The sequence below is a fragment of the Ruditapes philippinarum genome, unplaced genomic scaffold, assembly GCF_026571515.1.
Source record: "Ruditapes philippinarum isolate M1 unplaced genomic scaffold, ASM2657151v2 ctg1919_1_1_1_1, whole genome shotgun sequence".
NCBI classification, from domain to species: domain Eukaryota; kingdom Metazoa; phylum Mollusca; class Bivalvia; order Venerida; family Veneridae; genus Ruditapes; species Ruditapes philippinarum.
Window position 1 is genome coordinate 180,417 of NW_026863336.1, and position 26,041 is coordinate 206,457.

A 26,041-nucleotide genomic window follows, 5' to 3' on the forward strand; every position below is an offset into this window, starting at 1 on the left:
GCTTACCTAAATGGGTATTTGATACACATACATTGGCAAGCTTACCTAAATGGGTATTTGATACACATACATTGGCAAGCTTACCTAAATTGGTATTTGATACACATACACTGGCAAGATTGTAAAAAACAACAACACAAGAGCTGTCGGTAGGACAACATGCTGCTTGATAGCAAAACAAGAGCCAGGATAATGTAGAATTTTTTAAAGTCAAAAGGTCCATAATTATGCTAAAAAGCATGTTAGTTACAGACCTTAGACAGTGTTCACCTCTGAAGTAATTGTGTGAAGTTTCAACACAATTCCAGAAGTATTTTTGGAGATGCAAATTTGAACACAAAAACTTACCCAAAGTGTGATTGCGACGGAGACGCACCTGGGTAAAAGTTGAGCTTCTAATGAAATAATCAATATTCTCTATTCAATTTGAGATTTCTTTTTGTAATGGGACTTCTCCACAAATTTGGTTTATAATTTGTATTTTTTCATTGGACAAGAGCAAAAAAAACTGACCAATCAAACAGAAGTTTATGTTCAAATGAATCTGACAGAGAAGCAACTCTTGACAAACTTGTCAATAACTTCTTTTTTAGTTGACATCATGTAACAATTTAATTATGAATATCTGATTAATCATCCCATTACTCCTGTATCTTTTAGTACTTTAATTTCTAGGTTAAAGCTGATTAATTCATGCTTGATAAACAAGGTTAATAAAGAATAAATCTTGTTAACTGTCCAGATTATAGTTATTCAGATGACTTTCCCATTGTGACCAATTTGTATCAAATGTGTCCAATGTCTAACATTGTAGAAAACAGAATCTTGATTGGATTTTTTTCCACTCGGGAATTGTTTGTCTCCATTCATATTTATAGTGTTTTTCTTTATGTACTATGTGTTTTTTTTTTTTTAAAAGTTTATTTGCATGACTGAATGTGGATAGTTCAATAAATGCCATTCAAAATATATACCAAGCTACTTTCTGTATTAAAACCGATTCATATATTTGAAATTTCAGTAAATACTTAAATATCATACAGTATCAACAGTCAAGGTTTTGTTTGTGCTGGGAAATTAATTAGCGTGAGAAAACCCATATTTGCCTAGTTCCGGATAACATTTATTGACCATTTAAATACAGGAAATACACCTGTATCAAGCAACCACCTATTGTAAGGGGTCAGTTTTCCCATGTCCCTTTGACTGCTGGTTAAACAGGTTTTACTGTATGTGTTTAATGGTTAATACAGTTGGTGTCAATGTCTAGCCCCCCCAAAAATTTTCTGCATTACTTTGAAGTAATGATTTCTCTGGAATGTAAATTTTTTATTTTTTTATTTTTTTTTACTATCTAGAACATTATTTCAAATTCACAAGAAAATCAACATAAATCTGGAACATATTCTGCATTAACATGGCTTACTTTATAGCTCATTTAATAGCTGCTTACATACAGATCACAGTGCCATTTATAACAAACTATGATTAATCACGAAAACGATCACGAAAATGTTCCAAAAATAATCTTCCAATTATCAGCATATTTATCTATATTTAATTGATGCTACAAGAAATTTGTGTCAGTAAGTTGTACCTGCATGTCATTTCCAATTAGTAACAAGGTAACCTGTAATCATAGTTAAAGCAGGATCGTTAAATTAAGAACTAATTATAGACATAATTTATCACTCTTTGCTCTTGATCTGCTATCATGTTAACATAGGTAACCAATTAATTAAGCACAAGTTTCCTTGTCAGGTCTCTTTATATATAATACAATGTTCCTGAGTCAGGAACAAACTTCCATGTGCTTCGTTAGAATAGATATTTATTGTTCCTACTTTTAAAAGCTCAATTGGGATTAAGAACTCTGAAAAATATACATGTATATGGATTTGGGAGAAGAATGCTTTTATTATTATTTTTTTTGGGGGGGGGGGGGGGGGTTATAAGTCACACCAAGCAGTATACATCAAATGGCGACCTTCCAGCTTTTAACTCTGTACATTATTTAAGTCACAAACGGGTACCTGATTGGAGCAGACGCTTTGTAATTAAATTAGCTACATAGCTTTCTCACATGTATAATCAGACAACGCTTGCATGACACGAACTTAGAGCGGTGATCGACAAGTGGTTTTGAAGTCTGACCATAACCACTCGGCCACTGACATCCCCAGGAGAGGAAAGAAGACGTATTTGTATCCCAAACTCCATGAAACGACTGCCTTGCAGGACTATACAAGAATTATGTAGATTCCTGGATTATTAAAGCGGCATAATTTGCTTATTCTCAAACAATCAACTTAATATAATGCTTCTACCACCAATAAAAAGCATTATAACTTGACGCAAAATCACCGTACATGAAAATATTCACGATATGAATTCCCAGGTGTCCACGATGTGTGTTTTAATCAATTAACATCATTTTGTCCTATCTGTGTAATCATTTAGACATGATCTATAATGACTCCATTAATAATATACTCTTTCATCTATAACGGATATTGTAATAATATAAATTTTGTGTAATTCATCAACAAAAAACGTTAAGTTCTTGATGTTATTTATTTTCTGATACAGCACCATTTTACATATGAATGTTAAATCATGTTATGATATAACATAACATAACGTAATTTGAATTTTATTAAACAAGAACATTTTTGAATTGATATCGGCTGCCAAATGATGTAGCATAAAGTACCTTAGAGGGTCATTATGATGCAAAACGGTTGTGTTACTATAACCGTGAGATATTTTTGTTTATATTATTTTATGCAATATTTTGGTCATTCTTTTAAATATATAAGAATAACAATCTTAGGATTCAAGTGAAAAACATTAATTACAGTTATCGAAATTACAGTTCTGAATACATCATAGAAGTGATGTGACTCAGAAGTGCTGTATACAAAAATTGAATATGAAAAATATTACAATGGGCAATATCTAGTACGAAAAAAATATCAACAAAAGGCAATAACTCAAAAATTATGCAAAGCAAAATAATTTTGGTTCTTGGAATATGTATTTTCCTCCTATAGTTCTAGCATTTAAAGCAGTTTCAAGTTGATATCTCTTATAAAGTAAAAAGCATGAAAAATTACAAAAGGGCAGTCACTAAAAAATTATACCTTATTAATATTAAAAATTATACCCAGACAAAAATTCAGTATGAAAAAAAAAAAATTAAAGGGCAAAATCTGAAAAATTTTGCAAAAGAGAGCACTGCATTTTTTCTCCATTGTTTTCTACTGAATTAGTAGTTGTAGGTCTATGCTTTTCAGCAAGCTTTTTATTCATACAGTTTCCAAAAAGTTGCTTACTAACTGGAAAAGGGAAATATGTACAGATTGTTTAAAGATCAAAAATGTCAAAAAAAAAAAACCTCCATCACTTTATGAATAATTTTATAATGTTTATTTTGTTTTTACTTTGTACTATAAGATAAGAACCAGTTTAAAATGCATCATTTTGTTTCGGTAAAGATTAATTTCCATGTCTGAACTCCTTGTTAAACAAGTGTATTCACATGACAAAAAATAAATTCTATGCGCATCATTTAATACTGTTGAAATTACATATTTGTTTAGAATCGCTTTAAAATAAGAGGAAGACAGAATCCAACACGTCAAAATTGAAAATGTTGCAGGCTTGGTTTGATTGAGTCTGTTCATGAACAGCACTGGAAAGTGCAAGTCACCATCCACGTCCCCCCCCCACTCCCAGCACCTGCCCAAGCAGAACACGAAGTCACATGGACACTGTGAAGGTCATGTACTTGACCTCAGGACTGGCTCCCTTTCATGAATTATTACAGGTACAAGCTGGTACCCGAGTAGAACCACCATCCTTCCATATGATAGCTAGCACATGAAGAAAACCATATTGACAGACAGAATGTTAACCCATTAATATAAACAACCATTGACCACTTTGCCACTGCGGTGCTTGTTAAAGTTACTTGTTTATTTTCTAGCTAACATTTTTTATATGAAATAAATAATTGAACCCTGGAATAAAATATACTATATGCTTATTTTCTAGAACAACAAATAAATAACAAGTAATGAAATGACATCATTTACTACATTTTTTATATGAAAATAACTGAGCCCTGGAATAACAATATTTTTTAGAGGATTTTCTAGAACAACAAATTAATAACACATCATTTACTTCAGAAGATTATCCTATTAGATCAGTACATTTTTCTATATGATATTAATAACTGAACCATGGATTGAAATATTACTTTATATATATATTTTCTAGAACAACAAATTAATAACAAATGACATCATTTTCTACGGAAGATTAACCAATCAGATCACTATATAATAACACATAGAATTACTCTCAATCACCTTGAAAACTACCAGTATTTTAACCCAATAGGAAATCACCTTTAATGAAAAAAGAATAAGAGCACGAATTCCCAAAAGTCTACATTGTCAATAAAAAAACATAATCAATTACCATTGTATGGAACTATCTGATAATCATTTAGACAAGTTGTGAAAAGGCCACATTAATAATATATTATATCAATTCCCTATACATGAAATGTTTTGAGTAATATTATTGACAAATACAACAGACCTTAGCTTTATTTATGTTCTGATACAGGAAAGGTAAAACATTATATGGATCGAAAAATCTTTTCAGAGCCACTAGTCCTGCACAAGTGGCTCCAAATTTCTACTCATTCTGAATGCTTTGCTACTCGTCCTGTATTTTTGCCACCATTTTTAAGATCAACTTCGCCGATGCAATAGTTACTTGCCGATGCAAAAGACTGCTAAAGACTCTCATAATCAATCTTTTAATTTAATTAAATATAACAAACCAAAACAGGAAACAAAGCTTGTGCTTTAGGTTATGTATAAATCGCGCACTTTATACAGCATTGTCAGACACATTCCAGTCACACCCGTATAAAAGTGTATACAATGTGTTCAGAGCTTTATAAAATGCACAAATATTTGTTTGTTTGTTTGTTTTGGGTTTTACGTCACATCGACACAGTATAGGTCACGACGTTCCAGCTTTTACTGGTGGAGGAAGACCTCAGGTGCCTTTCCGTGCATTATTTCAGGCACGACTGGGCATCTGAGTAGAACCACCGACGTTCCGTAAGCTAGCTGGATAGCTCCCTCACATGAAAGGATCCAAAGTCCCCGACGGGATTCGAACACAGCGGTGAGGGGCAAAATGCGCAAATTATACATAAACCTAAAACTCAAGCTTTGTTTCCGGTTTTCCATTCGTTAAATGTAAACAAACTGATTTTGAGAATTCTAGCTTTCTATTACATTGGCAAATTTCCGCTTGTCCTGCTGGACGATCGTACAACAATTTTGTACTTGTCCTGCATCGATGTCTACTCGTAAACACGAGAGGACAAGTGGAATTTTCGAACCCTGTTATTTGATACAGCATGGTTAAGATTTTAATCATCAATTGCAATTGTGTGGGAAAGCATGGTCAAATATTTAAACTATTCATTGTATGGCAAAGCATGGTTTATGGCATGCATGTTTTACAATTAAACTGTTCATTGTGTGGTAAAGCATTGTTTACAATATATTATGGTCAGTTGTGTGACATAGCTAATTGAGAGTATAACGTTTGAATGAAGAAGTATTTAAGCAAGATCATCATTCATCTTAAACTCGTGAAATCTTATAAATCTTCGAGAACATATTCTGTAAAATATCAAATTCTTAAAAGAACGCCTGCCCTTGCCTGTTTTGGCCTTGTAGAGAATTAAATATCATTCTAAAACTTATTCAAGTTGGAACTGACATTTCTACGATGATGACATTTGAATACATCATTATGTTATACATTTCACGTGTCCCGCGGGACCGAACTGATTCAATGAGACAAGTATCGCAGCAGGTTTCTAAAATCAGGAACCAGCAAATTTTCCCCCACTCATTCATCATTATCAAATCTATAGCAGAAACTATCTGTCAAACGCGGGTAGGAAGCAGTTAAAAAAAATTCTCGTCTCACACAGGAATACGGTGATTTTGAACACAGAAATAGATTTATATACTAGACTTCTACAGCTTTGATTTTGCAAAAAATACGACAAAATATTATCCAAAACGACGTTTCAACAACATCGCATTTTTGTTATCATTTGTCATTTGAGCTGCGCCACTACAAAACCAACATAATGGGTTTGCGACCAGCATGGATCAAGACCAGCCTGGGCATCCGCACAGTCTGATCAGGATCCATGCTGTTCTCTATCAGTTTCTCTACTTGTAACTAAGGGTTTGTAAGCGAACAGCATGGATCCTGATCAGACTGCGCGGATGCGCAGACTGGTCTGGATCCATGCTGGTCGCAAACCCATTATGTTGGTTTTGTCATGACACGGCTCATTTGTTATTTCATAAAAAGAAACATACAATTGATTGGAGACTCTCTTAAAAACATGTAAAACATAGATTTTTACTTTTTTTATGAATATACAGAAAATATTGTTACTTGTACAAGAGCCCAGATTGAACCAGGTGATGCTCCCTGAATCGATTTTGGACAGAGAAAAGTACATCTCTTGTACTTTCAGAGTTATGTCCCTGGACAAAGTTCAAAGTCTAATAATTCCAAATTCCACCTCAAAGCCCTCTACCACTGTGTGAAGTTTAAACAAATTATCTTTAAGGGTTTTTAAGTTATGCTCTGGACAAGACAAGGGACCAAGAGACGGACAGATGGACAAGACTGCGACTATATGCTCTCCCTTTGGGAAACATAATAAAACTATGTACAGTAGAACTTCTATGAGTCGAACTTCGATTAGTCGATTTTCTCAATGTGTCGAAGAAAAATGAAAGTCCCGATTTTTACCCCTATATATTCCTTATAAAAACCTATTTATGAGTCGAGATTTTATGTGTCGAATTTTTCGATGTGTCGAAGTTTTTTCGTGGTCCATATAAAGTAAATCTAGTGCAATTTACCACAAATAAGTCGAAGTCGGTCGATTATTTTGACACCTTCGATCTCGAGACATTTTTCACACCTTATCTTGCTGCAAAGACAATTGCCAATCAACTTGTGCGACAGGTGTTAATTACACAGCCGTGTGTTCAAACAGCCTTTGTTTGCGATAAAATGTGTGATAAAATGCTTAAATCGTTTCTATTTTAATAGCTGTAGTGGTATTTGAGAACTACTTTCATTTGAAAACATGATCCGTATCCCGGTGTCGCGTGAGAATAACACGCGAAATATTTACTATAACTGGTTTAGTTATAGTCCTTTCGTATCGTTACGCCTTTTGTAACTCTATTTGTATACGTCAACGGGTAGTCCAAATAATTGGCCGTGAAATAAGTTATTTAACATGCTATATTTATCATTATAAAATGTAAAATATCAGATTTATGATGGAAAAACATGAAATAGGTTTCGTTATAGATCTTGTAATTAGAACTTGTCACGGGTCGAAATTTTGTCATTGAATTGAGAGTAATTCATGAGTCGAAGTCCCGTTGTGTCGAAGTTTTTTACGCAAGTCCCTTCAACTTCGACTTACCGAAGTTCTACTGTATTTCAACATCCTGATGCAACATATAACATTATTTTGTATAAATACTAAACATTTCATCCTAATTGAATGAAACAGTAAATTCAGATAAATGAAATATAATTCTTTATCACATAACCGTGCTGTTTTTACGACTCCGTAAATATGGTATTGCACAGCCATGCATATATTTTGATGTGACGTCATTTGCGTTTTACAAACATAGCGTTAATATGCGCAAAATGTTAGCATTACATTATAGGCACATCCATGAAAAATGGTTCTTTTTCACTTCAAATGGTCTTTATTTTTGATATATGAACAGAGGCTCGCATAATATAATTTTATTCAACTCGTTCAATAAATTCAGTATTAAACTCATACAATATCCTTTATTTATAAATACAAAAATATCATCACAGTCTTCGATTATGAATAATTAATTACACTTTTATCAGTTTTTTGAAATGTAATTTAATCATCAAAACAAACAATGCCATGTTATGGTTGAGCACAATTGTGTTGTAAAAAATTGACTCAATAGTCTGTGTTGTTACTTAAGTTTAAAAGCAGGCGAACTTTTCACTAACATTCCGTAAGTTTAGCTTATTTTTTTACGTAAATTTGGACTTCATAAACATTAAATTACGTTAGTTGCGTTTCACTAAACAGAATGTGCAATTTACGCCAGCAATAAGTGAGCGTAACTTTACGTTTAAACCTACGCAAAAGCGTAGCTAAGAAAGTTTAGTGAAACGCAAATAAATACGTAAGTTCTGCTTACTCAAAAAGTTACGTTCAAACTCGAGTTACGATAACCCAAGTACGTTAGTGACACACACCCCAGGTGTTCACAGATTTGAATATTTAGCCCCATGTGGTTATATATTGATGCACTTGAATCTTTCTGTTCTGAGCAAAAGTGCAAAAACACAACATCCCAAGCCTTACACATAAATTCACATCAGCAAATCTTATTACAAAATAATGTGCATAATATATGCTAGGGACACATATTTAACATATAAAACCTACTTATTTTGCGTTTTATTTTTGCGTCTGCTTATGCCATTTTTTTACAGCGTAATATTGAATGCAAATCATGTCATTCCCAGACATATAAACAAAGGTAAAGTATGAAAACAGTACGAAGGTAAAAACATCAGCTTTTACCTACCTTATTATCATTCCTTACTGTCAGTGTTCAATCAAAGAAAATGCTTTCATCTGGCTTCTTTATGTCAATATACAAAGTGAGATATTCTGTACATTCAAACCCTTAAAAACAAGAAGAAAGAAGAGCACATTACTAAATTTTCCTCTGTTGCCAAAATAACAATAAGAATTTTGTATAGTATAATTTATGTTGCTTATTTAAATCACAATTTTTAAGCAGACTGCTTATTAATTACTTACTTATATGCCAACTAACAGACAGCAAAACATACTAATAACTTTATTTGTGCTATTTAATAGGCAATAATTTCAGGAATATGCCATAGGAAAACCAGTGCCTTCTGACCAAGTTTTATGATGCTTCCTTCATTTCATAGCTTTATGATGTTTCCTTCATTTCATAGTTTTATGGTGGTTCCTTCATTTCATAGTTTTATGGTGCTTCCTTCATTTCATAGTTTTATGATGTTTCCTTCATTTCAAAGTTTTATGGTGCTTCCTTCATTTCAAAGTTTTATGATGATTCCTTCATTTCATAGTTTTATGATGTTTCCTTCATTTCAAAGTTTTATGGTGCTTCCTTCATTTCAAAGTTTTATGATGATTCCTTCATTTCATAGTTTTATGATGTTTCCTTCATTTGATAATGATATTCTTGAAATTCAGAAAAATAAATGTTCGTTCTAAATATCTGGTGTAAAGTTTCTAGCTTATTAGGAAGCACTAAGGTTTGAGCCTCCGCTAGATTACTAGTCCAAAGGGTTTACCACTCTGCCACGCTGCCAAATGATAATCTTATAATTCTGTCATTAATATTTTGTAGACAAATTTAGAACAATTTGATTTAATCATATTATTTAAAGACCACCATGAATCCATACCATTTAAAGAAAGCACCAATAAAGACTAGTTATTTATTTTGTTACTAAAGAAACAGTTTTAATATTTGAACATTTAAATTACATTGTGAAGACCACTACAGGATGTTTTTGGTATGGTCATTAATGTTTAAATGACCCGCACTAATACAGGTGACAATACCCTCTGGACATTGTCAATCACACTTTACATCTTTATTTATGATCAACCCAAAGATTTTAAAGCTCATCAAAATATTTTGCTTTGGCTTTAACAAAAAAAAGATGTCAGTTTAGTTTCTTAACAACTTTAGAACTCTAGAATATGACCCCAAACCATATTTGAACAGTCACTATATTTGACTTACTCAGTTGCTTGGTCGGTCACTCAGTCAGGTCCGGTCAGGTCAGGTCAAGTGAGTTAGTGGGTGGGTTGGTTAGTGGATGAATGAGTGAGTGAGTGAGCGAGTTGGTGAGTGAGCGGGTAGGTGGGTGAGTGAATGAGTGAGTCACTGAGTGAGATGGTGAGTGAGCAAGTGAGTCACTGAGTGAGTGAATGAGTGAGTCACTGAGTGAGTGAGCGGTCTGATATGGTGCTGTCAAATCCGGTTTGATCAAATTAAAAATCATTCTGAGAGGTTTCTATGGGAAACTTTTTAAATATATTTTTGGACAGTTAGCCCTTCACATGCTGAAATAGAAAAATTATTAGCCTTTGCCACCAGTATTTAGACCACTCAGGTCAGCCTGCACATCCTTCTAATCTGACCTGAGGCTGGTAGCTTAATTTATGTATTTTGATGAATAAATGCTTTAAAATATCAATGAATTTAAAGCAGGACATTTTTATTCCATAACACTTTTTAAGCATAAGCACTTATACAAATTAAGTAGCAATTACAGGATTATGATATTTGTTACTGAAGGTTTACAAACAACTTTGTTGATTATTTAAAATTTATTTGCTTTCTGTATAATTATGTAAACATGATAATTATTTATTTGTATGTTTTTCATAATAAATTTTATTATTTTGTTTTACAGTTTCTTGCTGACTCAGACTTTTCTTTCTACTCACATCTGGCTTATTTTGGTACAAAGTTGACAAAATTAATATAGCATTTGAGATTAAACATTTCTTAACCATTGTCTCAGGCAAATATAAGTCTACGAAAAAATAAGACTACAAAAAAAATAGAAATGAACCTAAAACAAAAAGAATGGCAGCAGAAGAAACTTCAGTCTGGAAGGAAAGAGGTAATCAGTCAAAACAGTAATTTACATCAGTACAATCAACATATGAGCCGTGTCACGACAAAACCAACATAATGGGTTTGCGACCAGCATGGATCCATGCTGTTCGCTATCAGTTTCTTTACTTGTTATAGGGTTTGTAAGCGAACAGCATGGATCCTGATCAGACTGCGCGGATGCTCAGGCTGGTCTATATCCATGCTGGTCGCAAACCCATTATGTTGGTTTTGTCGTGACACGGCTCATACAATCTTAGATATGCTTTCAACATGCTTCTGTTTGTCAATTAACAACAAAGAAAACAAATGTTTGCTTGATTTCTGAGGAATAGTGGTAATGTTTTATAATGTCTGACATGGTAACAACATTCTTCCTGTAGTTATAAATGATCTAACAAGATACAGATTTATTGTTATTATACTGTTCTGTTATTCTGTTATGCAATCAGAATATTCATCAAAAACCTAACAAAAACATATCAATACAAACTATTCTAATGGGACCATTCAAATAAAGGTTATGATATTCATATATAGGTCTAACATCATTTGCTTAATCAATTTTTTGTTTGCAACCTTGCCTAAATTTGCTCTTTAAAGTACATTTTGAGCTTCTACACTGTTTTAGTTTTGTTTGTTTTTTACTTTATCAATTTATGTTATATTACAAAAAAATGACAAGAGAGAAAACTAGAAATGTGTCCATAGGGCAACTGTGCCCAAAATTAATTTGCTGACATGGAGGCATATTTCCATACTGATACAAATTTAATAAAGGTCAGAAAGTATGGTTACAAGTGATATATAATAGTATCATAACTAATAAGTTTCACAAACCTGTGACCTTGACCTAATTACCTAAAAATCAAAAGTGGTCTCCTACTTACTGTGGGCAAAGACAATCCTAAGCAACTTTAAATTTCACAAACCTAGGGGAAACTTGTTTTTTATTAAACAAGCATTTCACATATCACTGTGACCTTGACCTAATTACCTAAAAATCAAAAGGAGTCTCCTACTGGCCGTGGGCAAAGACAATCCTTAGCAACTTTCAAGATCTCAGCTTTATTCCTTCTGAAGTGATTGATAAGACAAAGACTTTACATAAAGTGCCACTGTGACCTTGACCTTTAACATAATGACCTCAAATCAATATGACAAACCTAGTACTATAGGTAATAGGGTTCTCTAGTTTATGGGATGGACAAGCCTTTAATGTTCAATGACACTGTGACCTTACCCTTTGGCTAACTAAACTTAAAATCAATAGGGGTATTTATTAGCTGTGGCTGAACGTTCAGGCCATACCATTTTCTAGCTACCCTTTTTGCCAAAATGTATTTGCCACATTTTCAATTTTGCTGTTTTAGGCATTCTTTAGGGATTCTCTTTTTTTTTCTTTTTTTTTCAGGTTTGTGACCCTTTGCCACCAGGAAAATAACTACATAATTGGTAAGCAGCCCTTTTGACAAATGACCTTGTCTTATTCTTATACTAGGATTAATATCGGCAATGTTATCGCCATGTTCTATATTTAGTATTTCAAATAAAGTTGTCTGCTCACCTTAAGGAGACTTGAAATGTCATTCTATTGGTTATTCTATTTGGAAAATGATCTTTACATCACCATGACATTTGAATAAATCATAAATGCATAGATCTTATTTCTCCCATAGGAATTACATCATGTGAAGTGATTTAATGGCTAAGCATTAAACCTTAAAAACCAGTAAATCCTGACATTTCAATAAATGCATCATAAAACAATATTTCAAGAGAACTTTTCGCACAAGTTTGGCAGCCAAATATGATCGAGTTAAATATTTTTCACAATATATAAACAAGTCTACTTCTTGTTATCGCAAGAAATGTTCAAATTATAATCTCTAGGCCTGCAAATAAGGTACAATGAGCGGAAGTAACATGTGCTTGTAATCGCAAGACAGGGTACTCATTGAATTCTAGAGGCTCGCAAGACAGGGTACAGTGATTTTGTTTATCTAGCATGAGTTTGGTAAGAAGAAGGGCAGACTTTAATGCTTTATGCTAAGTATGTTCAATTCTATTTGGCACTGTTGAATGGAATCCTTCAATAATTATGGTTAACAAGGGGGTCATCTCACAACATTTTCACTTCATATATGGCTACACAGGGGGTCATCTCAAAACATTATCTATTCAAGTGAAATACCTTATGATCATGAAATCTGCAAGACAGTGACTATATGCTAATTCTATTAACAATACCCAATACTAAGATATAAATGAATTAATACCTAACTGATATAATAATTTCTGACATTTATTGGAAAATATCTATGGCCTAGAAGTACAGCGTCTACGAAGTATGCAAATGTTTACTGTTTTTGGACCTTGTCATACTAACTGTTATTGCTGCCAATTTCACAATATGTGTAAAAACTGAATCTTAACAAATTAAAGGGCGTTCCTGGCCAAGTGGTTAAGGTCATTCTTCAGATTACTTGCCCCTTACCATTGTCGGGTTGAATCCCATCAGGGATTGTTTGCATCCCGCATAATATGGTGTTACCATGGTTTTGTCCAAATTGAAAGATAGACAAGTCCATTTTAGACATTCAGCAGACGTAAAGGTCAATGTCACTTAAAACGTTCCAAAGATGAAACTAATTACTAATAACTCAAACAACAGCCTTAAAGTTTTACGGACCTCAAATGGGTGAGTGAAAGAATTAATATATATTCTGATGTTCCATAACTTGTTGTAAACAACAATTATACATAAATTATACTGCAATTAGTAATCTGCTGCTGTTTAATGATTTCTATGAGGAGAAGTTGGTATTACACGTTAGTAACATAACATCAAACAAACATAACTGGAGACTCAACAGACTGGAGACCTCTTGTGCTCTCAGAGTGTATGATTTCAAGCCATGATTAGTCATCCAATGAGTTCAACCACTGACTTCCTGTTATGTATAGAGGGATCATAAACTTGATCCTCATCTCACATAAAAGAATTCATACTTTGGGACTCAAACCCACATTTTGTGAGCTGCTATTTTGTTCAGTTTAATCATAATTATCAATTTATTTATTATAAGCTAAATAATGAAGAAAGCCTTCAGCTTTTTTGAACTCTCAAGTCAGCTTCCTGAAACTAACCAGTACATGCAGTCATTTTAAGGTTCAAACCCATGGTCTTTGAATTTGAAGGCAGATACCTTAACCACTTAGCCAAAGCTCCTTTTCATTATGATTGGTATCAGCTTTTAAGATATATAACGGGGAAAAAGAACTATCATTTTAAGTAGGCATAGAACTAAGACTAGAAATGTGTCCATAGGACACGGATGCCCCCACATGCAACTGTTCTGTCAATCTTATGGTCAAATATTTTTTGGACTACATGTGCCACAAGTTGAAAACTAAAAATCAACAAAGGGCCATAATTCTGTAAAATTTGGTGGCAGCAAAAATTCCTTCCTTTACTACCATCTACACATTAAGGTTGTAAATCCCTGGAAGTTTAAGCAAAATCTGCCATCCGGTTTAAGAGGAGTTACGTTCACAAAATTTCTACAAAGTATATAATGAAAAAATCAACAAAGGGCCATAATTCTGTTAAATTTGGTTGCAGCAAAAATTCCTTCCTTTACTGCCATCTACACATTAAGGTTGTTCATCCCTGGAAGTTTAAGCAAAATCTGCCATCCGGTTTAAGAAGAGTTGCATTCACAAAATTTCTACATAGTATATAGTGAAAAAATCATCAAAGGGCCATAATTCTGTAAAATTTGGTCGCAGCAAAAATTCCTTCCTTTACTAACATCTACACCTTAAGGTTGTTCATCCCTGTAAGTTTAAGCAAAATCTGCCATCCGGTTTAAGAGGAGTTGCGTTCACAAAATTTCTACATAGTATATAGTGAAAAAATCAACAAAGGGCCATAATTCTGTTAAATTTGGTTGCAACAAAAATTCCATCCTTTACTACCATCCACACATTAAGGTTGTAAATCCCTGGAAGTTTAAGCAAAATCTGCCAACAGGTTTAAGAGGAGTTGCGTTCACAAAATTTCTACATAGTATCTAGTGAAAAAATCAACAAAGGGCCATAATTCTGTAAAATTTGGTCGCAGCGAAAATTCCTTCCTTTACTACCATCTACACATTAAGGTTGTTCATCCCTGTAAGTTTAAGCAAAATCTGCCATCGGGTTTAAGAGGAGTTGCGTTCACAAGATTTCGGGACGTCCGGACGGATGGACGGACTGACTGACTGACGGACGGACGGACGGACAAGTGCAACGCTATATGCTCCCACATTGTGGGGGCATAAAAACTAACTTTTCATAGAAATTTATACTTTTTCTACAACTCTTTCCTAACAATGAATAGTGGCACAATAAAGGCAAACACTATACCACTTTTAAGTGTCACACCCCTCATAATAACACCATTACAAGTGATATTATACAATCATATCTGACAAAAAATTCAGAAAGGAAATTCCCAGTTGTCATAACAATAAAACAGAATCAATTGATGTTGTTTTTATCTACATCCCCAGACTTTTGTTCAGTCATTCATGACTATGCTAGTTTAGCAAGATTCTATGGAAATCAATTTGGGAAATGTCTGTTATCAAACTTCTCTCCATCAAACAATATTAAATATGCATCAGAAGACCTTATTAGGGGGGAAAAATTCATAAGATTATTTTCCTGCTCACACTTGAGCAATACATTATATGCGACACACCATATATAATATTCTTGCATAAAAACTGCACACGCAGGTTTTATACATCAACGGAGAAGAAAACACGCATTAAAACATAAATTCATAGGAGCACTTTCATGACAGCTTAAACATAAGCTGTATCTTTTAAAACCTTTCTAACTGATATGTTCTATGCACAAATAGACTAACTTTGGATTTTTTTTTTGGGGGGGGGGGGGTCAGGGGGGGGGTTTGGTTTCTGCTAATCTGGGGATACAAATAAAACTTTCACTGTTACAGCTTTGAAATATGCGCATCTATTGTAAACGGTAGTCCTTCATGAAGCAATTATGGTAAAAGTTTGTATTGGAGGAAAATCTTGGGAAAGCCCACATATGCCTAGTTATGGATAACGTCTATTGCAAGAGTGCCTTATTAATACCTAAAATTATCAATTTAAATAATATTATCAGGATATCAAATATTTATCTTTCAGAATTAAGCACACCGTAAAATTCCTATTAAATGGGGGGTTTAATCATTTTCCAAGGGGGAAGCGGGTATTATTACACAGCATTTCCTAAATACAAAAATCATTATAAATACGTTAAGTTTCTTACTTAATAATGTTAAAAAGTGTTAAGTTTTAAAGTTTATAAGATACATTTTTGTGTTTACTATAAAATAAAAGTGTTTCTTCTGGGGATTTGAATAAAAATTATGGATCAGCACTGAATTTTTCCTAACCTGGGGGATCGGGGGGATTTATTAGGGGAGGGGCGTTTAATAAGAATTTTACGGTAGTTACACTGATCAAATCAAACTGGATCAAATCCTTATCACTTCAAGATAGATAAATAATTTCAATAGAAAACATACACATGCACAAAAAACTAGACAGAACATAGATAGGAGAAAAATTTTCAAGTTGAATGATCTGTCAATGATCTAGACAATCCAAGATACAAATTACTGTATTTGTCTTGAAACAGTTTCAAATGCAAGCTTGCATTTTAAAATTTTTGTAATGCTTTCTTTAGACTTTACAAGACTCGGGTGTCTCTTTGTCTAGGTGCCTACCTGTGTAAGACTGAGAAGCTTTTAAGGTCTCCTTTCACTTGTTACTTGCAAAACTCTCAACACCCCCCCCCCCAAAAAAAAAAACAACAAAAAAACAACAACAACAAAACATGACAGACATGTAACAATAATTACAAATTATTTTAGTCTTTATGAATTTTTCAACGGAAAAATAAGCATATTTGCAATTTAGAAGCAGGCCCTTGCTTTATTTCATACAAGCAACATTAATTTGAAGTTGAAATAAAAAGAATTTTAAGAATGTTGAATATCTAAATTTACAAATACTTCTTCTTTGGAAACTGATATAATCCTTGTAATTTCTTGCATCTTTTAACCTTTAGCCTGCTGGCAGCAAATAATTATTATGCACCCATCTGTGCCATCTGATCATGGTCTGCACTGTTTCCTATTCAGTCAGTAAACTTTTTTTTTAAATTTCCCTTTAAAAGATAAATGATTTTGTCCACATTGAAAGATGGTTTTTTGTTTGTTTTGGGTTTTACGTCACACAGACACAGTATATGTCATATCGCGACGTTCCAGCTTTACTGGTGGAGGAAGACCTCAAGTGCCCCTCCGTGCATTATTTCAGGCACAAACAGGCACCGGAGTAGAACCACCGACGTTCCGTAAGCTAGCTGGATAGCTTCCTCACATGAAAGAATCCAAAGTCCCTGCAGGGATTCGAACCCACAGCGGTGAGGGGCAAGTGGTTTGAAGTCAACGACCTTAACCACTCGGCCATGCACGCCCCTAAAAGTAACGTGCCCTGGGTGAGGAACAAACTCATGACCTTCACATTTTTGAAAGATGGAAAATTCCATTTAAGATATGCATTGTGCAGATCTAAATTTCATAAAAGAAATAACAGGAGCACCACAAGCAGACATATCGCTTGTTTGTTAAAATAACCATTTTCGACAAAAATATTAAATTAAAAAGGGACATAAGTCCAAAAATATAGCTTTCAAAATCATGCACTGCACCTACTCAAGATCAAAGCAAGTATTCCAAGTTTTTCATACTGGTAGAATAATTGGCTTGTATCACACACCCGTGCCGATTTTGCGACTCCGTAAAAATGGTATTGCACGGCCGTGCATATATTTTGGCGTGACGTTAATAGCGTTATACAAACATAGTGTAAAGAGCGCTAAATGTTAGGGTTATACAATATTTGCGCGTCAATGAAAAAATGACTCTTTATTTCGCTTTAAACGGTCTTTATTTTGGGTATGTGATAAATAGAATATTAAATTCGTGTAAATTCATTACTGAATTTATTGCACTCGTTAAATAAAATAAAATTATATTCAACTTGTGCAATAAATTCAGTATGGAACTTATAAATTCAGTATGGAACTTACACTCATTCAATATCCTCTATATATTAAAGTTTTTGCATTACAACAAGCACAACCATGACATTGCATGACAGCAATCATAGTAGATGGATTTTTTTTTTTGGAAACAGATGTGCTAATAATAGAAATGTATACATGTATAAATGCTTGCCACAAGAACAATGTGGATAGTATAAAGAAAAGTCACACATTCTTTGTACTTTACTTTACTAAAATATCTATCTCTGGAAATGATATAATTCTCCATTCAAGGTTGCTTTACAACATTTTCCTAAATTTGTTTACTATTTACGTTCATATGACAATTAACCATGTCTTACATACTTATTCTTCTTCTTGAAAATTGAACAATAAAGAATCATTAATTGTACAGTACATCTTCACATGACATTACAAATGTATTTTCAATTGAGTAATATCTAAATATAGAAATATCTTAAATGAAACAGAAATAGATATACTTTAAATAAAAGTACATATCCATATTTTATTCCTGTAAGTCATTATAGGTTTAATTATTCTGTACCAATTTATCCTTGACAATATAAGTTATGGTATTATTTGTAGAAATAAATTACGACTTAAATATATAACTACTAGTACATATACAGAAGTGACCTTGACCTACATTAAAAAACAACAATCAAAGTGTGCAATTAACAATATACTTTAGTGTCATTTAACCCTTTCCCCCATGAGCATTTTGTGGAAAATGGCCGTTTTCACTGAAAAGCCTCCTGTTACAAGTTCAAACTGCTATGAAACTATGAAAAATGCTTCAATACTAATCAAACTTGGCACAAATGTTGACTGGACCATTGCCTTTGTAACGACATGCTCAGTCTTAAATTTCCTGTTACCATGGCAACGAGGGGGCATCTCAAAATTGCCCAAAAATCACTATTTTGCCTCGATTTTTTCCATCAAAATTTATTTCAAAGTGCTGCAACTTCTCAAGGGATTGAGATAGAGTCAAAGGCTTTTCAGCGTTGGTTACACGTTACATTATGATCGACCTGGGGTCATTTTTAGCCTCTCACAAGTCCAAAATTTTCTTGGCGATGAGGGGGACTCCGCCCCCCTTCAAACCCCCCTAACAGAAGGGGGCACATCCCCCTTCTGGCAACCCCCTGATGTATCTTTTGGATGGGGGGCGGCGCCGAAAAAGTGCTCAATTTTTTTAGCAACATTTCTCAAACGAAAACATGTGTTTGGGGCCCAAATAGGACATTTTTTCACTCTTTGAGGCCTAAAAAGGGGGGGGGGTCGAAAGTGCGTTGTTTCGCGTATATATGGGGTAAAGGGTTAACAAAAAATAATGAAAAACTTTGAAATCACCTAAAAACTAGTTTTTCCATGTTAACATGTGGTCTTTCACCTAATTTTGGTGAAAAATTGTTGTTTTGTAACATTTATAATTTTTTTAGTTAACCCTTTCCCCCATGAGCATATTGTGGAAAATGGCCGTTTTCACTGAAAAGCCTCCTGTTACAAGTTCAAAATGCTATGAAACTATGAAAAATGCTTCAATACTAATCAAACTTGGCACAAATGTTGACTGGACCATTGCCTTTGTAACGACATGCTCAGTCTTAAATTTCCTGTTACCATGGCAACGAGGGGGCATCTCAAAATTGCCAAAAATCACTATTTTGCCTCGATTTTTTCCATCAAAATTTATTTCAAAGTGCTGCAACTTCTCAAGGGATTGAGATAGAGTCAAAGGCTTTTCAGCGTTGGTTACACGTTACATTATAATCGACCTGGGGTCATTTTTAGCCTCTCACAAGTCCAAAATTTTCTTGGCGATGAGGGGGACTCCGCCCCCCTTCAAACCCCCCTAACAGAAGGGGGCACATCCCCCTTCTGGCAACCCCCTGATGTATCTTTTGGATGGGGGGCGGCGCCGAAAAAGTGCTCAATTTTTTTAGCAACATTTCTCAAAGGAAAACATGTGTTTGGGGCCCAAATAGGACATTTTTTCACTCCCTGAGGCCTAAAAAAAGGGGGGGGGGTCGAAAGTGCGTTGTTTCGCGTATATATGAGGTAAAGGGTTAACAAAAAAAGATGAAAAACTTTGAAATCACCTAAAAACTAGTTTTTCAATGTTAATATGTGGTCTTTCACCTAATTTTGGTGAAAAATTGTGGTTTTGTAACTTTTTTTTTTTTTTAGTTAACCCTTTCCCCCATGAGCATATTGTGAAAAATGGCCGTTTTCACTGAAAAGCCTCCTGTTACAAGTTCAAACTGCTATGAAACTATGAAAAATGCTTCAATACTAATCAAACTTGGCACAAATGTTGACTGGACCATTGCCTTTGTAACGACATGCTCAGTCTTAAATTTCCTGTTACCATGGCAACGAGGGGGCATCTCAAAATTGCCAAAAATCACTATTTTGCCTCGATTTTTTCCATCAAAATTTATTTCAAAGTGCTGCAACTTCTCAAGGGATTGAGATAGAGTCAAAGGCTTTTCAGCGTTGGTTACACGTTACATTATAATCGACCTGGGGTCATTTTTAGCCTCTCACAAGTCCAAAATTTTCTTGGCGATGAGGGGGACTCCGCCCCCCTTCAAACCCCCCTAACAGAAGGGGGCACATCCCCCTTCTGGCAACCCCCTGATGTATCTTTTGGATGGGGGGCCGCGCCGAAAAAGTGCTCAATTTTTTTAGCAACATTTCTCAAACGAAAACATGTGTTTGGGGCCCAAATAGGACATTTTTTCACTCTTTGAGGCCTAAAAAAGGGGGGGGGGGGTCGAAAGTGCGTTGTTTCGCGTATATATGGGGTAAAGGGTTAACAAAAAATAATGAAAAACTTTGAAATCACCTAAAAACTAGTTTTTCCATGTTAACATGTGGTCTTTCACCTAATTTTGGTGAAAAATTGTTGTTTTGTAACATTTATAATTTTTTTAGTTAACCCTTTCCCCCATGAGCATTTTGTGGAAAATGGCCGTTTTCACTGAAAAGCCTCCTGTTACAAGTTCAAACTGCTATGAAACTATGAAAAATGCTTCAATACTAATCAAACTTGGCACAAATGTTGACTGGACCATTGCCTTTGTAACGACATGCTCAGTCTTAAATTTCCTGTTACCATGGCAACGAGGGGGCATCTCAAAATTGCCCAAAATCACTATTTTGCCTCGATTTTTTCCATCAAAATTTATTTCAAAGTGCTGCAACTTCTCAAGGGATTGAGATAGAGGCAAAGGCTTTTCAGCGTTGGTTACACGTTACATTATGATCGACCTGGGGTCATTTTTAGCCTCTCACAAGTCCAAAATTTTCTTGGCGATGAGGGGGACTCCGCCCCCCTTCAAACCCCCCTAACAGAAGGGGGCACATCCCCCTTCTGGCAACCCCCTGATGTATCTTTTGGATGGGGGGCCGCGCCGAAAAAGTGCTCAATTTTTTTAGCAACATTTCTCAAACGAAAACATGTGTTTGGGGCCCAAATAGGACATTTTTTCACTCTTTGAGGCCTAAAAAGGGGGGGGGGGGTCGAAAGTGCGTTGTTTCGCGTATATATGGGGTAAAGGGTTAAGTAAATGAAAAATAAAAAATAATGAAAAAAAAACTTACAAGAATATGTCAAAGAATTCATTATATTTTTGGAAAAACATCATTTTTGGTTTTTCATAAAATTTAATGTACTATGAACCATCATTTGGCATTAATATAAAATACTGCTATATTCCTTTTATTTATTTCTTACTTGCACAAATCCTTTGTCTAGCCAGAACATAACACAATAATAAGCAATTATTTCCACTCATAAGTACATTTGCAGTGGTTTTCTCACATTATTGGGAAGAGGCCCTAGCCTGTTCATTTTGGGGAAATTAACGCTAAAATTGCTAATTTTGAAGAAAAATTCAAAATGTTTTGAAAACTGCATGATTTTAAAGAAAATTTTGATTAGAAACACTGGTCTTTAATAGGCCTCTGTTATATAAGGTGAAAAAATCACTTATTTGGCATGGAGTCATACATCTTGGAGATTTAAATTTGTTCTTATTATAGAATACCTTTAATTATGTAGATCAGAAATTACTTGTTGTTTTTTTTTTGTATGAAGAAAAACAATTCCTGTACACAAAATATCATCCAACATTATTTGGTATAAATATTAAACATTTCATCCTAAATGAATGAAACAGTAAATTCAGATAAATGAAATATATTTCTTTATAAATACATAAATATCAGTCTTAGATTATGAATAATTAATTATACCTTTAACAGTTTTTTGAAATGTAAATAAATCATCAAAACAAACACACATCTTCCAACAAGCAATTAAAAAGATATTGCCAACAAATGATTCCAACAAGTTTTAAGGGATTTATTTCATTGCTTAATGTATTCTGAAAGCCTTACACATAATTAGCATCAGCACATTTTATTACAAAATAATGTACATAATATATGCTAGTGACACATATCTAACATATAAAACCTACTTATTTTGTGCTTACAATTTGCTTCTGCTTATGCCATTTTTTTTAACAGCATAATATTGCATGCAGTCTGGAAGGAAAGAGGTAATCAGTCAAAACAGTAATTGACATCAGTACTTTCATACCTTGGAATCAACATACAATCTCAGATATGCTTTCAACATGCTTCTGTTTGTCAATTAACAACAAATAAAAAAAATGTTTGCTTGATTTCTGAGGATTAGTGGTAATGTTTTACAATGTCTGACATGGTAACAACATTCTTCCTGTAGTTATAAATGATCTAACAACATACAGATTTATTGTTATTATACTCTTCTGTTATTCTGTTATGCAATCAGAATATTCATCAAAAACCTATCAAAAACATATCAATACAAACTATTCAAATGGGACCATTCAAATAAAGGTTATGATATTCATATATAGGTCTAACATTATTTGGTAAATCATTTTTTTGTTTGCAACCTTGCCTGAATTTGCTCTTTAAAGTGCATTTTGAGCTTCTACACTGTTTTTGTTTTTTGCCCAAAATTAATTTGCTGTCATGGAGGCAAATTTCTATACTGATGCAAATTTAATAAAGGTCAGACATTATTGTTATAAGTGATATTTATATAATAATAGTATCATAACTAATAAGTTACACAAACCTTTTGAGAAACCCATTTTTTGATAAGACAAGCATTTCAACTGTCACTGTGACCTTGACCTAATTACCTCAAAATCAGAAGTGCTCTCCTACTGGCTGTGGGCAAAGACCATCCTAAGCAACTTTTAATTTCACAAACCTACGGGGAAACTTGTTTTTTATTAAACAAGCATTTCAACTGTCACTGTGACCTTGACCTTATTACCTCAAAATCAAAAGTGGTCTCCTACTGGCTGGGGGCAAAAGACAATCCTTAGCAACTTGGAAGATCTCGGCTTTATTCCGTCTGAAGTGATTGATAGGACAAGGACTTTACATAAAGTGCCACTGTGACCTTGACCTTTAACATAATGACCTCAAATCAATATGACAAACCTAGTACTATAGGTAATAGGGTTCTCTAGTTTATGGAAAGGAATTATGCCTTTAATGTTCAATGACACTGTGACCTTACCCTTTGGTTAACTTAACTTAAAATCAATAGGGGTATTTTTTAGTTGTGGCCAAATCTGTAGGCCATAACATTTCTAGCTACCCTTTTTGCCAAAATGTATTTGCACCATTTTCAATTTTGCTGTTTTGGGCATTCTTTAGGGATTCTCTTTTTTTTTTTCGGGTTTGTGACCCTTTGCCACCAGAAAAATAACTACATAATTGGTAAGCAGCCCTTTTGACAAATTACCTTGTCTAATTCTTATACTAGGATTTATATGGGCAATGATATCTGCAATGTTATCACCATGTTCTATATTTAGTATTTCAAATTAAATAGTCTGCTCACCTTAAGGAGACTTAAAATGTCATTCTATTGGTTATTCTATTTGGAAAATGATCTTTACATCATCATGACATTTGAATAAATCATAAATGCATAGATCTTATTTCTCCCATTGGAATTACATCATGACATTTGTGAAGTCATTTACTGGCTGAGCATTAAACCTTAAAAACCAGTAAATCCTGACATTTCAATAAATGCATCATAAAACAATATTTCAAGAGAACTTTTCGCACAAGTTTGGCAGCCAAATATGTGGAGTTTATTTGAGAGAAATAGTTTTCACAGTATATAAACAAGTCTACTTCCTGTTATCGCAAGATAGGTTCAAATTAAAATCTCTAGGCTAGCAAATAAGGTACATTTGTACAATGAGCGGAAATAACATGTGCTCGTAATCGCAAGACAGGTTCTACAGGCCTGCAAGACGAGGTGCAGTGATTTTGTTTATCTAGCATGAGTTTGGTAAGAAGGGCAGACTATAATGCTTCATGCTAAGTATATTCAATTCTATCTGGCACTGTTGAAGAATCCTTCAATATGGTTAACAAGGGGGTCATTTCACAACATTTTAACTTCATATATGGCTACCCAGGGGGTTATCTCAAAACATTATCTATTCAAGTGAAATACCTTATGATCATGAAATCTGCAAGACAGTGACTATATGCTAATTCTATTAACAATACCCAATACTAAGATATAAATGAATTAATACCTAACTGATATAATAATTTCTGACATTTATTGGAAAATATCTATGGCTTAGAAGTACAGCGTCTGTGGAGTATGCAAATGTTTACTGTTTTTGGACCTTGTCATACTAACTGCTATTAGTGCCAATTTCACAATATGTGTAAAAACTGAATCTTTACAAATTAAAGGGCGTCCCTGGCCAAGAGATTAAAGTCATTCTTCAGATTACTTGCCCCTTACCATTGTCGGGTTGAATCCCGCCAGGGATTGTTTGAATCCTGCATAATTGTTGCCATGGTTTTGTCCAAATTGAAAGATAGACAAGTCCATTTTAGACATTCAGCAGTGGTAAAGGTCAATGTCACTTAAAAAGTTCCGAAGATGAAACTAATTACTAATAACTCAAACAACAGTCTTAAAGTTTTACGGACCTCAAATGGGTGAGTAAAAGAATTAATATATATTCTGATGTTCCATAACTTGTTGTACATAAATTATACTGCAATTAGTAATCTGTTGCTGTTTAATGATATCTATGAGGAGAAGTTGTTATTTATTTGTGGAACAACATGTTATTAACATAACATCAAACAAACATAACTGGAGAGGAGACCTCTTGTGCTCTCTGTGTATGATTTCAATGCATAATTAGTCATCAGAGTTCAACCAATGACCTCCTGTTATGTGTATAGAGGGATGATAAACTTGATCCTCAACTCACATAAAAGAATTCATATTATGGGACTCAAACCCACATCTGTGAGCTGTTTTTTTTGTTCAGTTTAATCATAATTATTTATTTATCTATTTATTATAAGCTAAATAATGAAGATGGTTTCAGCTTTTTTTGAACTCTCATGTCCGGTTCCTGAAACTAACCAGTACAGCATTGTCATTTCAAGGCTCAAACCTGTGAAAGATCTCTTGCTTGGGAGGCAGACATCTTAACCACTTAAGCAAAGCTCCATTTCATTATGATTGGTATCAGCTTTTAAGAATATGACGGGGAAAAAGAACTATCAAAGTAGGCATAGAACTAAACAAAACAAACTTTTCATAGAAATTTATACTTTTTCTACAACTCTTTCCTAACAATGAATAGTGGCACAATAAAGGCAAACACTATACCACTTTTAAGTGTCACACCCCTCACCAATAACACCATTACAAGTGATATTATACAATCATATCTGACAAAAATTCAGAAAGGAAATTCCCAGTTGTCATAACAATAAAACAGAATCAATTGATGTTGTTTTTATCTACATCCCCAGACTTTGTTCAGTCATTCATGACTACGCTAGTTTAGCAAGATTCTATGGAAATCAATTTGGGAAATGTCTGTTATCAAACTTCTCTCCATCAAACAATATTAAATATGCATCAGAAGACCTTATTAGGGGGGGGAAAATTCATAAGATTATTTTCCTGCTCACACTTGAGCAAT

General features: G+C 33.9%; 1 protein-coding gene across 1 annotated transcript in view; it reads right to left on the bottom strand.

Moving 5' to 3' along the window:
- LOC132721862 (neuronal calcium sensor 2-like) overlaps positions 1-8,760 on the bottom strand; it is a 150,018-nt gene extending 141,258 nt beyond the window's left edge. Inside the window, exon 1 of the mRNA XM_060706236.1 lies at positions 8,736-8,760. The gene's annotated coding sequence lies outside the window, so the exon portion shown is untranslated. The remainder of the gene's footprint in view (positions 1-8,735) is intronic.
- Positions 8,761-26,041: the final 17,281 nt, after the last annotated feature.